This window comes from Somniosus microcephalus, unplaced genomic scaffold (genome assembly GCF_052327205.1).
Source record: "Somniosus microcephalus isolate GS21.2 unplaced genomic scaffold, FLI_Smic_1.0 unresolved_chr9, whole genome shotgun sequence".
NCBI classification, from domain to species: Eukaryota; Metazoa; Chordata; class Chondrichthyes; order Squaliformes; family Somniosidae; genus Somniosus; species Somniosus microcephalus.
In genome coordinates, this window is record NW_028225187.1 from 16,578,636 (window position 1) to 16,593,635 (window position 15,000).

General features: G+C 51.7%; 1 protein-coding gene across 1 annotated transcript in view; it reads left to right on the forward strand.

Moving 5' to 3' along the window:
* The window catches only part of LOC147084828 (protein kinase C alpha type-like), a 95,177-nt gene that overhangs the window by 40,183 nt on the left and 39,994 nt on the right, over positions 1 to 15,000 (forward strand). The window lies entirely within an intron of this gene.

Genomic DNA, 15,000 nt, shown 5'->3' on the forward strand with positions numbered 1-15,000 from the left:
AGAGGGAGATTTACTCTGTATCTAACCCGTGCTGTACCTGCCCTGGGAGTGTTTGACGGGACAGTGTAGAGGGAGCTTTACTCTGTATCTAACCCGTGCTGTACCTGCCCTGGGTATATTTGATGGGACAGTGTAGTGGGTGCTTTACTCTGTATCTAACCCATGCTGTACCTGCCCTGGGAGTGTTTGATGGGACAGTGTAGAGGGAGCTTTACTCTGTATCTAACCCTGTGCTGTACCTGCCCTGGGAGTGTTTGATGGGACAGTGTAGGGGGAGCTTTACTCTGTATCTAACCCCGTGCTGTACCTGCCCTGGGAGTGTTTGATGGGACTGTGTAGAGGGAGCTTTACTCTGTATCTAACCCATGCTGTACCTGCCCTGGGAGTGTTTGATGGGACAATGTAGAGGGAGCTTTACTCTGTATCTAACCCCGTGCTGTACCTGCCCTGGGATTGTTTATCGGGACAGTATAGAGGGAGCTTTACTCTGTATCTAACCCATGCTGTACCTGCCCTGGGAGTGTTTGATGGGACAGTGTAGAGGGAGCTTTACTCTGTATGTAACTCGTGCTGTACCTGCCCTGGGAGTATTTGGTGGGACAGTGTAGAGGGAGCTTTACTCTGTATCTAACCCCGTGCTGTACCTGCCCTGGGAGTATTTGGTGGGACAGTGTAGAGGGAGCTTTACTCTGTATCTCACACCGTGCTGTACCTGCCCTGGGAGTGTTTGATGGGACAGTGTAGAGGGAGCTTTACTCTGTATCTAACCCGTGCTGTACCTGCCCCGGGAGTGTTTGATGGGACAGTGTAGCGGGAGCTTTACTTTGCATCTAACCCGTGCTGTACCTGCCCTGGGAGTGTTTGATGGGACAGTGCAGAGGGAGCTTTACTCTGTATCTAACCCCGTGCTGTACCTGCCCTGGGAGTGTTTGATGGGACAGTGTAGAGGGAGCTTTACTCTGTATCTAACCCGTGCTGTACCTGCCCTGGGAGTGTTTGATGGGACAGTGCAGAGGGAGCTTTACTCTGTATCTAACCCCTGCTGTACCTGCCCTGGGAGTGTTTGATAGGACAGTGTAGAGGGAGCTTTACTCTGTATCTAACCCGTGCTGTACCTGCCCTGGGAGTGTTTGATGGGACAGTGTAGAGGGAGCTTTACTCTGTATCTAACCCGTGCTGTACCTGCCCTGGGAGTGTTTGATGGGACAGTTTAGAGGAAGCTTTACTCTGTATCTAACCCCGTGCTGTACCTGCCTTGGGAGTATTTGGTGGGACAGTGTAGAGGGAGCTTTACTCTGTATCTAACCCCGTGCTGTACCTGCCCTGGGAGTGTTTGATGGGACAGTGTAGAGGGAGCTTTACTCTGTATCTAACCCGTGCTGTACCTGCCCTGGGAGTGTTTGATGGGACAGTGTAGAGGGAGCTTTACTCTGTATCTAACCCCGTGCTGTACCTGACCTGGGAGTGTTTGATGGGACGGTGTAGAGGGAGCTTTACTCTGTATCTAACCCGTGCTGCACCTGCCCTGGGGGTGTTTGATGGGACAGTGTAGAGGGAGCTTTACTCTGTATCTAACCCGTGCTGTACCTGCCCTGGGAGTGTTTGATGGGACAGTGTAGAGGGAGCTTTACTCTGTATCAAACCCGTGCTGCACCTGCCCTGGGGGTGTTTGATGGGACAGTGTAGAGGGAGATTTACTCTGTATCTAACCCGTGCTGTACCTGCCCTGGGAGTGTTTGATGGGACAGTGTAGAGGGAGCTTTACTCTGTATCTAACCCGTGCTGTACCTGCCCTGGGAGTGTTTGATGGGACAGTGTAGAGGGAGCTTTACTCTGTATCTAACCCGTGCTGTACCTGCCCTGGGAGTGTTTGATGGGACAGTGTAGAGGGAGCTTTACTCTGTATCTAACCCGTGCTGTACCTGCCCTGGGAGTGTTTGACGGGACAGTGTAGAGGGAGCTTTACTCGTTATCTAACCCGTGCTGTACCTGCCCTGGGAGTGTTTGATGGGACAGTGTGGAGGGAGCTTTACTCTGTATCTAACCCCGTGCTGTACCTGCCCTGGGAGTGTTTGATGGGACAGTGTAGAGGGAGCTTTACTCTGTATCTAACCCGTGCTGTACCTGCCCTGGGAGTGTTTGATGGGACAGTGTAGAGGGAGCTTTACTCTGTATCTAACCCCGTGCTGTACCTGCCCTGGGAGTGTTTGATGGGACAGTGTAGAGGGAGCTTTACTCTGTATCTAACCCGTGCTGTACCTGCCCTGGGAGTGTTTGATGGGACAGTGTGGAGGGAGCTTTACTCTCTATCTAACCTGTGCTGTACCTGCCCTGGGAGTGTTTGATGGGACAGTGTAGAGGGAACTTTACTCTGTATCTGACCCCGTGCTGTACCTGCCCTGGGAGTTTCATGGGACAGTGTAGAGGGAGCTTTACTCTGTATCTAACCCGTGCTGTCCCTGCCCTGGGAGTGTTTGATGGGACAGTGCAGAGGGAGCTTTACTCTGTATCTAACCCCGTGCTGTACCTGCCCAGGGATTGTTTATCGGGACATTATAGAGGGAGCTTTACTCTGTATCTAACCCATGCTGTACCTGCCCTGGGAGTGTTTGATGGGACAGTGTAGAGGGAGCTTTACTCTGTATGTAACTCGTGCTGTACCTGCCCTGGGAGTGTTTGATGGGACAGTTTAGAGGAAGCTTTACTCTGTATCTAACCCCATGCTGTACCTGCCCTGGGAGTATTTGATGGGACAGTGTAGAGGGAGCTTTACTCTGTATCTAACCCGTGCTGTACCTGCCCTGGGAGTGTTTGATGGGACAGTGTAGAGGGAGCTTTACTTTGTATCTATCCCCGTGCTGTACCTGCCCTGGGAGTGTTTGATGGGACAGTGTAGAGGGAGCTTTACTCTGTATCTAACCCGTGCTGTACCTGCCCTGGGAGTGTTTGATGGGACAGTGTAGAGGGAGCTTTACTCTGTATCTAACCCGTGCTGTACCTGCCCTGGGGGTGTTTGATGCGACAGTGTAGAGGGAGCTTTACTCTGTATCTAACCCCGTGCTGTACCTGTCTTGGGAGTGTTTGATGGGACAGTGTAGAGGGAGATTTACTCTGTATCTAACCCGTGCTGTACCTGCCCTGGGAGTGTTTGACGGGACAGTGTAGAGGGAGCTTTACTCTGTATCTAACCCGTGCTGTACCTACCCTGGGTATATTTGATGGGACAGTGTAGTGGGTGCTTTACTCTGTATCTAACCCGTGCTGTACCTGCCCTGGGAGTGTTTGATGGGACAGTGTAGAGGGAGCTTTACTCTGTATCTAACCCTGTGCTGTACCTGCCCTGGGAGTGTTTGATGGGACAGTGTAGGGGGAGCTTTACTCTGTACCTAACCCCGTGCTGTACCTGCCCTGGGAGTGTTTGATGGGACAGTGTAGAGGGAGCTTTACTCTGTATCTAACCCATGCTGTACCTGCCCTGGGAGTGTTTGATGGGACAATGTAGAGGGAGCTTTACTCTGTATCTAACCCCGTGCTGTACCTGCCCTGGGATTGTTTATCGGGACAGTATAGAGGGAGCTTTACTCTGTATCTAACCCATGCTGTACCTGCCCTGGGAGTGTTTGATGGGACAGTGTAGAGGGAGCTTTACTCTGTATGTAACCCCGTGCTGTACCTGCCCTGGGAGTATTTGGTGGGACAGTGTAGAGGGAGCTTTACTCTGTATCTCACACCGTGCTGTACCTGCCCTGGGAGTGTTTGATGGGACAGTGTAGAGGGAGCTTTACTCTGTATCTAACCCGTGCTGTACCTGCCCCGGGAGTGTTTGATGGGACAGTGTAGAGGGAGCTTTACTTTGTATCTAACCCGTGCTGTACCTGCCCTGGGAGTGTTTGATGGGACAGTGCAGAGGGAGCTTTACTCTGTATCTAACCCCGTGCTGTACCTGCCCTGGGAGTGTTTGATGGGACAGTGTAGAGGGAGCTTTACTCTGTATCTAACCCCGTGCTGTACCTGCCCTGGGATTGTTTATCGGGACAGTATAGAGGGAGCTTTAATCTGTATCTAACCCATGCTGTACCTGCCCTGGGAGTGTTTGATGGGACAGTGTAGAGGGAGCTTTACTCTGTATGTAACTCGTGCTGTACCTGCCCTGGGAGTGTTTGATGGGACAGTTTAGAGGAAGCTTTACTCTGTATCTAACCCCGTGCTGTACCTGCCTTGGGAGTATTTGGTGGGACAGTGTAGAGGGAGCTTTACTCTGTATCTAACCCCGTGCTGTACCTGCCCTGGGAGTGTTTGATGGGACAGTGTCGAGGGAGCTTTACTCTGTATCTAACCCGTGCTGTACCTGCCCTGGGAGTGTTTGATGGGACAGTGTAGAGGGAGCTTTACTCTGTATCTAACCCGTGCTGCACCTGCCCTGGGGGTGTTTGATGGGACAGTGTAGAGGGAGCTTTACTCTGTATCTAACCCCGTGCTGTACCTGACCTGGGAGTGTTTGATGGGACGGTGTAGAGGGAGCTTTACTCTGTATCTAACCCGTGCTGCACCTGCCCTGGGGGTGTTTGATGGGACAGTGTAGAGGGAGCTTTACTCTGTATCTAACCCGTGCTGTACCTGCCCTGGGAGTGTTTGATGGGACAGTGTAGAGGGAGCTTTACTCTGTATCTAACCCGTGCTGCACCTGCCCTGGGGGTGTTTGATGGGACAGTGTAGAGGGAGATTTACTCTGTATCTAACCCGTGCTGTACCTGCCCTGGGAGTGTTTGATGGGACAGTGTAGAGGGAGCTTTACTCTGTATCTAACCCGTGCTGTACCTGCCCTGGGAGTGTTTGATGGGACAGTGTAGAGGGAGCTTTACTCTGTATCTAACCCGTGCTGTACCTGCCCTGGGAGTGTTTGATGGGACAGTGTAGAGGGAGCTTTACTCTGTATCTAACCCGTGCTGTACCTGCCCTGGGAGTGTTTGACGGGACAGTGTAGAGGGAGCTTTACTCTTTATCTAACCCGTGCTGTACCTGCCCTGGGAGTGTTTGATGGGACAGTGTGGAGGGAGCTTTACTCTGTATCTAACCCCGTGCTGTACCTGCCCTGGGAGTGTTTGATGGGACAGTGTAGAGGGAGCTTTACTCTGTATCTAACCCGTGCTGTACCTGCCCTGGGAATGTTTGATGGGACAGTGTAGAGGGAGCTTTACTCTGTATCTAACCCGTGCTGTACCTGCCCTGGGAGTGTTTGATGGGACAGTGTAGAGGGAGCTTTACTCTGTATCTAACCCCGTGCTGTACCTGCCCTGGGAGTGTTTGATGGGACAGTGTAGAGGGAGCTTTACTCTGTATCTAACCCGTGCTGTACCTGCCCTGGGAGTGTTTGATGGGACAGTTTAGAGGAAGCTTTACTCTGTATCTAACCCCATGCTGTACCTGCCCTGGGAGTATTTGAAGGGACAGTGTAGAGGGATCTTTACTCTGTATCTACCCCGTGCTGTACCTGCCCTGGGAGTGTTTGATGGGACAGTGTAGAGGGAGCTTTACTTTGTATCTATCCCCGTGCTGTACCTGCCCTGGGAGTGTTTGTTGGGACACTGTAGAGGGAGCTTTACTCTGCATCTAACCCCGTGCTGGACCTGCCCTGGGAGTGTTTGATGGGACAGTGTAGAGGGAGCTTTACTCTGTATCTAACCCGTGCTGTACCTGCCCTGGGTATATTTGATGGGACAGTGTAGTGGGTGCTTTACTCTGTATCTAACCCGTGCTGTACCTGCCCTGGGAGTGTTTGATGGGACAGTGTAGAGGGAGCTTTACTCTGTATCTAACCCTGTGCTGTACCTGCCCTGGGAGTGTTTGATGGGACAGTGTAGAGGGAGCTTTACTCTGTATCTAACCCGTGCTGTACCTGCCCTGGGAGTGTTTGATGGGACAGTGTAGAGGGAGCTTTACTCTGTATCTAACCCATGCTGTACCTGCCCTGGGAGTGTTTGATGGGACAATGTAGAGGGAGCTTTACTCTGTATCTAACCCCGTGCTGTACCTGCCCTGGGATTGTTTATCGGGACAGTATAGAGGGAGCTTTACTCTGTATCTAACCCATGCTGTACCTGCCCTGGGAGTGTTTGATGGGACAGTGTAGAGGGAGCTTTACTCTGTATGTAACTCGTGCTGTACCTGCCCTGGGAGTGTTTGATGGGACAGTTTAGAGGAAGCTTTACTCTGTATCTAACCCCGTGCTGTACCTGCCTTGGGAGTATTTGGTGGGACAGTGTAGAGGGAGCTTTACTCTGTATCTAACCCCGTGCTGTACCTGCCCTGGGAGTATTTGGTGGGACAGTGTAGAGGGAGCTTTACTCTGTATCTCACACCGTGCTGTAACTGCCCTGGGAGTGTTTGATGGGACAGTGTAGAGGGAGCTTTACTCTGTATCTAACCCGTGCTGTACCTGCCCCGGGAGTGTTTGATGGGACAGTGCAGAGGGAGCTTTACTCTGTATCTAACCCGTGCTGTATCTGCCCTGGGAGTGTTTGATGGGACAGTGTGGAGGGAGCTTTACTCTCTATCTAACCTGTGCTGTACCTGCCCTGGGAGTGTTTGATGGGACAGTGTAGAGGGAACTTTACTCTGTATCTGACCCCGTGCTGTACCTGCCCTGGGAGTTTCATGGGACAGTGTAGAGGGAGCTTTACTCTGTATCTAACCCGTGCTGTCCCTGCCCTGGGAGTGTTTGATGGGACAGTGCAGAGGGAGCTTTACTCTGTATCTAACCCCGTGCTGTACCTGCCCAGGGATTGTTTATCGGGACATTATAGAGGGAGCTTTACTCTGTATCTAACCCATGCTGTACCTGCCCTGGGAGTGTTTGATGGGACAGTGTAGAGGGAGCTTTACTCTGTATGTAACTCGTGCTGTACCTGCCCTGGGAGTGTTTGATGGGACAGTTTAGAGGAAGCTTTACTCTGTATCTAACCCCATGCTGTACCTGCCCTGGGAGTATTTGATGGGACAGTGTAGAGGGAGCTTTACTCTGTATGTAACTCGTGCTGTACCTGCCCTGGGAGTGTTTGATGGGACAGTTTAGAGGAAGCTTTACTCTGTATCTAACCCCATGCTGTACCTGCCCTGGGAGTGTTTGATGGGACAGTGTAGAGGGAGCTTTACTTTGTATCTATCCCCGTGCTGTACCTGCCCTGGGAGTGTTTGATGGGACAGTGTAGAGGGAGCTTTACTCTGTATCTAACCCGTGCTGTACCTGCCCTGGGAGTGTTTGATGGGACAGTGTAGAGGGAGCTTTACTCTGTATCTAACCCGTGCTGTACCTGCCCTGGGGGTGTTTGATGCGACAGTGTAGAGGGAGCTTTACTCTGTATCTAACCCCGTGCTGTACCTGTCTTGGGAGTGTTTGATGGGACAGTGTAGAGGGAGATTTACTCTGTATCTAACCCGTGCTGTACCTGCCCTGGGAGTGTTTGACGGGACAGTGTAGAGGGAGCTTTACTCTGTATCTAACCCGTGCTGTACCTACCCTGGGTATATTTGATGGGACAGTGTAGTGGGTGCTTTACTCTGTATCTAACCCGTGCTGTACCTGCCCTGGGAGTGTTTGATGGGACAGTGTAGAGGGTGCTTTACTCTGTATCTAACCCTGTGCTGTACCTGCCCTGGGAGTGTTTGATGGGACAGTGTAGGGGGAGCTTTACTCTGTACCTAACCCCGTGCTGTACCTGCCCTGGGAGTGTTTGATGGGACAGTGTAGAGGGAGCTTTACTCTGTATCTAACCCATGCTGTACCTGCCCTGGGAGTGTTTGATGGGACAATGTAGAGGGAGCTTTACTCTGTATCTAACCCCGTGCTGTACCTGCCCTGGGATTGTTTATCGGGACAGTATAGAGGGAGCTTTACTCTGTATCTAACCCATGCTGTACCTGCCCTGGGAGTGTTTGATGGGACAGTGTAGAGGGAGCTTTACTCTGTATGTAACTCGTGCTGTACCTGCCCTGGGAGTGTTTGATGGGACAGTTTAGAGGAAGCTTTACTCTGTATCTAACCCCGTGCTGTACCTGCCTTGGGAGTATTTGGTGGGACAGTGTAGAGGGAGCTTTACTCTGTATCTAACCCCGTGCTGTACCTGCCCTGGGAGTATTTGGTGGGACAGTGTAGAGGGAGCTTTACTCTGTATCTCACACCGTGCTGTACCTGCCCTGGGAGTGTTTGATGGGACAGTGTAGAGGGAGCTTTACTCTGTATCTAACCCGTGCTGTACCTGCCCCGGGAGTGTTTGATGGGACAGTGTAGAGGGAGCTTTACTTTGTATCTAACCCGTGCTGTACCTGCCCTGGGAGTGTTTGATGGGACAGTGCAAAGGGAGCTTTACTCTGTATCTAACCCCGTGCTGTACCTGCCCTGGGAGTGTTTGATGGGACAGTGTAGAGGGAGCTTTACTCTGTATCTAACCCCGTGCTGTACCTGCCCTGGGATTGTTTATCAGGACAGTATAGAGGGAGCTTTAATCTGTATCTAACCCATGCTGTACCTGCCCTGGGAGTGTTTGATGGGACAGTGTAGAGGGAGCTTTACTCTGTATGTAACTCGTGCTGTACCTGCCCTGGGAGTGTTTGATGGGACAGTTTAGAGGAAGCTTTACTCTGTATCTAACCCCGTGCTGTACCTGCCTTGGGAGTATTTGGTGGGACAGTGTAGAGGGAGCTTTACTCTGTATCTAACCCCGTGCTGTACCTGCCCTGGGAGTGTTTGATGGGACAGTGTCGAGGGAGCTTTACTCTGTATCTAACCCGTGCTGTACCTGCCCTGGGAGTGTTTGATGGGACAGTGTAGAGGGAGCTTTACTCTGTATCTAACCCCGTGCTGTACCTGACCTGGGAGTGTTTGATGGGACGGTGTAGAGGGAGCTTTACTCTGTATCTAACCCGTGCTGCACCTGCCCTGGGGGTGTTTGATGGGACAGTGTAGAGGGAGCTTTACTCTGTATCTAACCCGTGCTGTACCTGCCCTGGGAGTGTTTGATGGGACAGTGTAGAGGGAGCTTTACTCTGTATCTAACCCGTGCTGCACCTGCCCTGGGGGTGTTTGATGGGACAGTGTAGAGGGAGATTTACTCTGTATCTAACCCGTGCTGTACCTGCCCTGGGAGTGTTGATGGGACAGTGTAGAGGGAGCTTTACTCTGTATCTAACCCGTGCTGTACCTGCCCTGGGAGTGTTTGATGGGACAGTGTAGAGGGAGCTTTACTCTGTATCTAACCCGTGCTGTACCTGCCCTGGGAGTGTTTGATGGGACAGTGTAGAGGGAGCTTTACTCTGTATCTAACCCGTGCTGTACCTGCCCTGGGAGTGTTTGACGGGACAGTGTAGAGGGAGCTTTACTCTTTATCTAACCCGTGCTGTACCTGCCCTGGGAGTGTTTGATGGGACAGTGTGGAGGGAGCTTTACTCTGTTTCTAACCCCGTGCTGTACCTGCCCTGGGAGTGTTTGATGGGACAGTGTAGAGGGAGCTTTACTCTGTATCTAACCCGTGCTGTACCTGCCCTGGGAGTGTTTGATGGGACAGTGTAGAGGGAGCTTTACTCTGTATCTAACCCGTGCTGTACCTGCCCTGGGAGTGTTTGATGGGACAGTGTAGAGGGAGCTTTACTCTGTATCTAACCCCGTGCTGTACCTGCCCTGGGAGTGTTTGATGGGACAGTGTAGAGGGAGCTTTACTCTGTATCTAACCCGTGCTGTACCTGCCCTGGGAGTGTTTGATGGGACAGTGTAGAGGGAGCTTTACTCTGTATCTAACCCGTGCTGTACCTGCCCTGGGAGTGTTTGATGGGACAGTTTAGAGGAAGCTTTACTCTGTATCTAACCCCATGCTGTACCTGCCCTGGGAGTATTTGAAGGGACAGTGTAGAGGGAGCTTTACTCTGTATCTAACCCGTGCTGTACCTGCCCTGGGAGTGTTTGATGGGACAGTGTAGAGGGAGCTTTACTTTGTATCTATCCCCGTGCTGTACCTGCCCTGGGAGTGTTTGTTGGGACACTGTAGAGGGAGCTTTACTCTGCATCTAACCCCGTGCTGGACCTGCCCTGGGAGTGTTTGACGGGACAGTGTAGAGGGAGCTTTACTCTGTATCTAACCCGTGCTGTACCTGCCCTGGGTATATTTGATGGGACAGTGTAGTGGGTGCTTTACTCTGTATCTAACCCGTGCTGTACCTGCCCTGGGAGTGTTTGATGGGACAGTGTAGAGGGAGCTTTACTCTGTATCTAACCCTGTGCTGTACCTGCCCTGGGAGTGTTTGATGGGACAGTGTAGGGGGAGCTTTACTCTGTATCTAACCCCGTGCTGTACCTGCCCTGGGAGTGTTTGATGGGACAGTGTAGAGGGAGCTTTACTCTGTATCTAACCCATGCTGTACCTGCCCTGGGAGTGTTTGATGGGACAATGTAGAGGGAGCTTTACTCTGTATCTAACCCCGTGCTGTACCTGCCCTGGGATTGTTTATCGGGACAGTATAGAGGGAGCTTTACTCTGTATCTAACCCATGCTGTACCTGCCCTGGGAGTGTTTGATGGGACAGTGTAGAGGGAGCTTTACTCTGTATGTAACTCGTGCTGTACCTGCCCTGGGAGTGTTTGATGGGACAGTTTAGAGGAAGCTTTACTCTGTATCTAACCCCGTGCTGTACCTGCCTTGGGAGTATTTGGTGGGACAGTGTAGAGGGAGCTTTACTCTGTATCTAACCCCGTGCTGTACCTGCCCTGGGAGTATTTGGTGGGACAGTGTAGAGGGAGCTTTACTCTGTATCTCACACCGTGCTGTAACTGCCCTGGGAGTGTTTGATGGGACAGTGTAGAGGGAGCTTTACTCTGTATCTAACCCGTGCTGTACCTGCCCCGGGAGTGTTTGATGGGACAGTGTAGAGGGAGCTTTACTTTGTATCTAACCCGTGCTGTACCTGCCCTGGGAGTGTTTGATGGGACAGTGCAGAGGGAGCTTTACTCTGTATCTAACCCCGTGCTGTACCTGCCCTGGGAGTGTTTGATGGGACAGTGTAGAGGGAGCTTTACTCTGTATCTAACCCGTGCTGTACCTGCCCTGGGAGTGTTTGATGGGACAGTGTAGAGGGAGCTTTACTCTGTATCTAACCCGTGCTGTACCTGCCCTGGGAGTGTTTGATGGGACAGTGTAGAGGGAGCTTTACTCTGTATCTAACCCGTGCTGTACCTGCCCTGGGAGTGTTTGATGGGACAGTGTAGAGGGAGCTTTACTCTGTATCTAACCCGTGCTGTACCTGCCCTGGGAGTGTTTGACGGGACAGTGTAGAGGGAGCTTTACTCTTTATCTAACCCGTGCTGTACCTGCCCTGGGAGTGTTTGATGGGACAGTGTGGAGGGAGCTTTACTCTGTATCTAACCCCGTGCTGTACCTGCCCTGGGAGTGTTTGATGGGACAGTGTAGAGGGAGCTTTACTCTGTATCTAACCCGTGCTGTACCTGCCCTGGGAGTGTTTGATGGGACAGTGTAGAGGGAGCTTTACTCTGTATCTAACCCGTGCTGTACCTGCCCTGGGAGTGTTTGATGGGACAGTGTAGAGGGAGCTTTACTCTGTATCTAACCCCGTGCTGTACCTGCCCTGGGAGTGTTTGATGGGACAGTGTAGAGGGAGCTTTACTCTGTATCTAACCCGTGCTGTACCTGCCCTGGGAGTGTTTGATGGGACAGTGTAGAGGGAGCTTTACTCTGTATCTAACCCGTGCTGTACCTGCCCTGGGAGTGTTTGATGGGACAGTTTAGAGGAAGCTTTACTCTGTATCTAACCCCATGCTGTACCTGCCCTGGGAGTATTTGAAGGGACAGTGTAGAGGGAGCTTTACTCTGTATCTAACCCGTGCTGTACCTGCCCTGGGAGTGTTTGATGGGACAGTGTAGAGGGAGCTTTACTTTGTATCTATCCCCGTGCTGTACCTGCCCTGGGAGTGTTTGTTGGGACACTGTAGAGGGAGCTTTACTCTGCATCTAACCCCGTGCTGGACCTGCCCTGGGAGTGTTTGATGGGACAGTGTAGAGGGAGCTTTACTCTGTATCTAACCCGTGCTGTACCTGCCCTGGTAGTGTTTGATGGGACAGTGTAGAGGGAGCTTTACTCTGTATCTAACCCGTGCTGTACCTGCCCTGGGGGTGTTTGATGCGACAGTGTAGAGGGAGCTTTACTCTGTATCTAACCCCGTGCTGTACCTGTCTTGGGAGTGTTTGATGGGACAGTGTAGAGGGAGCTTTACGCTGTATCTAACCCGTGCTGTACCTGCCCTGGGTATATTTGATGGGACAGTGTAGTGGGTGCTTTACTCTGTATCTAACCCGTGCTGTACCTGCCCTGGGAGTGTTTGATGGGACAGTGTAGAGGGAGCTTTACTCTGTATCTAACCCTGTGCTGTACCTGCCCTGGGAGTGTTTGATGGGACAGTGTAGGGGGAGCTTTACTCTGTATCTAACCCCGTGCTGTACCTGCCCTGGGAGTGTTTGATGGGACAGTGTAGAGGGAGCTTTACTCTGTATCTAACCCATGCTGTACCTGCCCTGGGAGTGTTTGATGGGACAATGTAGAGGGAGCTTTACTCTGTATCTAACCCCGTGCTGTACCTGCCCTGGGATTGTTTATCGGGACAGTATAGAGGGAGCTTTACTCTGTATCTAACCCATGCTGTACCTGCCCTGGGAGTGTTTGATGGGACAGTGTAGAGGGAGCTTTACTCTGTATGTAACTCGTGCTGTACCTGCCCTGGGAGTGTTTGATGGGACAGTTTAGAGGAAGCTTTACTCTGTATCTAACCCCGTGCTGTACCTGCCTTGGGAGTATTTGGTGGGACAGTGTAGAGGGAGCTTTACTCTGTATCTAACCCCGTGCTGTACCTGCCCTGGGAGTATTTGGTGGGACAGTGTAGAGGGAGCTTTACTCTGTATCTCACACCGTGCTGTAACTGCCCCGGGAGTGTTTGATGGGACAGTGTAGAGGGAGCTTTACTTTGTATCTAACCCGTGCTGTACCTGCCCTGGGAGTGTTTGATGGGACAGTGCAGAGGGAGCTTTACTCTGTATCTAACCCCGTGCTGTACCTGCCCTGGGAGTGTTTGATGGGACAGTGTAGAGGGAGCTTTACTCTGTATCTAACCCGTGCTGTACCTGCCCTGGGAGTGTTTGATGGGACAGTGTAGAGGGAGCTTTACTCTGTATCTAACCCCTGCTGTACCTGCCCTGGGAGTGTTTGATAGGACAGTGTAGAGGGAGCTTTACTCTGTATCTAACCCGTGCTGTACCTGCCCTGGGAGTGTTTGATGGGACAGTGTAGAGGGAGCTTTACTCTGTATCTAACCCCGTGCTGTACCTGACCTGGGAGTGTTTGATGGGACGGTGTAGAGGGAGCTTTACTCTGTATCTAACCCATGCTGTACCTGCCCTGGGAGTGTTTGATGGGACAATGTAGAGGGAGCTTTACTCTGTATCTAACCCCGTGCTGTACCTGCCCTGGGATTGTTTATCGGGACAGTATAGAGGGAGCTTTACTCTGTATCTAACCCATGCTGTACCTGCCCTGGGAGTGTTTGATGGGACAGTGTAGAGGGAGCTTTACTCTGTATGTAACTCGTGCTGTACCTGCCCTGGGAGTGTTTGATGGGACAGTTTAGAGGAAGCTTTACTCTGTATCTAACCCCGTGCTGTACCTGCCTTGGGAGTATTTGGTGGGACAGTGTAGAGGGAGCTTTACTCTGTATCTAACCCCGTGCTGCACCTGCCCTGGGAGTATTTGGTGGGACAGTGTAGAGGGAGCTTTACTCTGTATCTCACACCGTGCTGTACCTGCCCTGGGAGTGTTTGATGGGACAGTGTAGAGGGAGCTTTACTCTGTATCTAACCCGTGCTGTACCTGCCCCGGGAGTGTTTGATGGGACAGTGTAGAGGGAGCTTTACTTTGTATCTAACCCGTGCTGTACCTGCCCTGGGAGTGTTTGATGGGACAGTGCAGAGGGAGCTTTACTCTGTATCTAACCCCGTGCTGTACCTGCCCTGGGAGTGTTTGATGGGACAGTGTAGAGGGAGCTTTACTCTGTATCTAACCCGTGCTGTACCTGCCCTGGGAGTGTTTGATGGGACAGTGTAGAGGAAGCTTTACTCTGTATCTAACCCCTGCTGTACCTGCCCTGGGAGTGTTTGATAGGACAGTGTAGAGGGAGCTTTACTCTGTATCTAACCCGTGCTGTACCTGCCCTGGGAGTGTTTGATGGGACAGTGTAGAGGGAGCTTTACTCTGTATCTAACCCGTGCTGTACCTGCCCTGGGAGTGTTTGATGGGACAGTGTAGAGGGAGCTTTACTCTGTATCTAACCCCGTGCTGTACCTGACCTGGGAGTGTTTGATGGGGCAGTGTAGAGGGAGCTTTACTCTGTATCTAACCCGTGCTGCACCTGCCCTGGGGGTGTTTGATGGGACAGTGTAGAGGGAGCTTTACTCTGTATCTAACCCGTGCTGTACCTGCCGTGGGAGTGTTTGATGGGACAGTGTAGAGGGAGCTTTACTCTGTATCTAACCCGTGCTGCACCTGCCCTGGGGGTGTTTGATGGGACAGTGTAGAGGGAGATTTACTCTGTATCTAACCCGTGCTGTACCTGCCCTGGGAGTGTTTGATGGGACAGTGTAGAGGGAGCTTTACTCTGTATCTAACCCGTGCTGTACCTGCCCTGGGAGTGTTTGATGGGACAGTGTAGAGGGAGCTTTACTCTGTATCTAACCCGTGCTGTACCTTGCCAAATACACAAACACACACAAATGTGAGGTTATTCACTTTGGTCGTAAGAATAGCAAAACAGACTATTTTTAAATGGTGAGAAACATTCACAATGTCGGTGTTGAGAGAGATTTGGGTGTCCTCGTCCAGGAAACACAGAAAGCTAGCATGCAGGTACAGTGAGCAATAAGGAAGGCAAATGACATGTTGGCCTTTATCCACCTA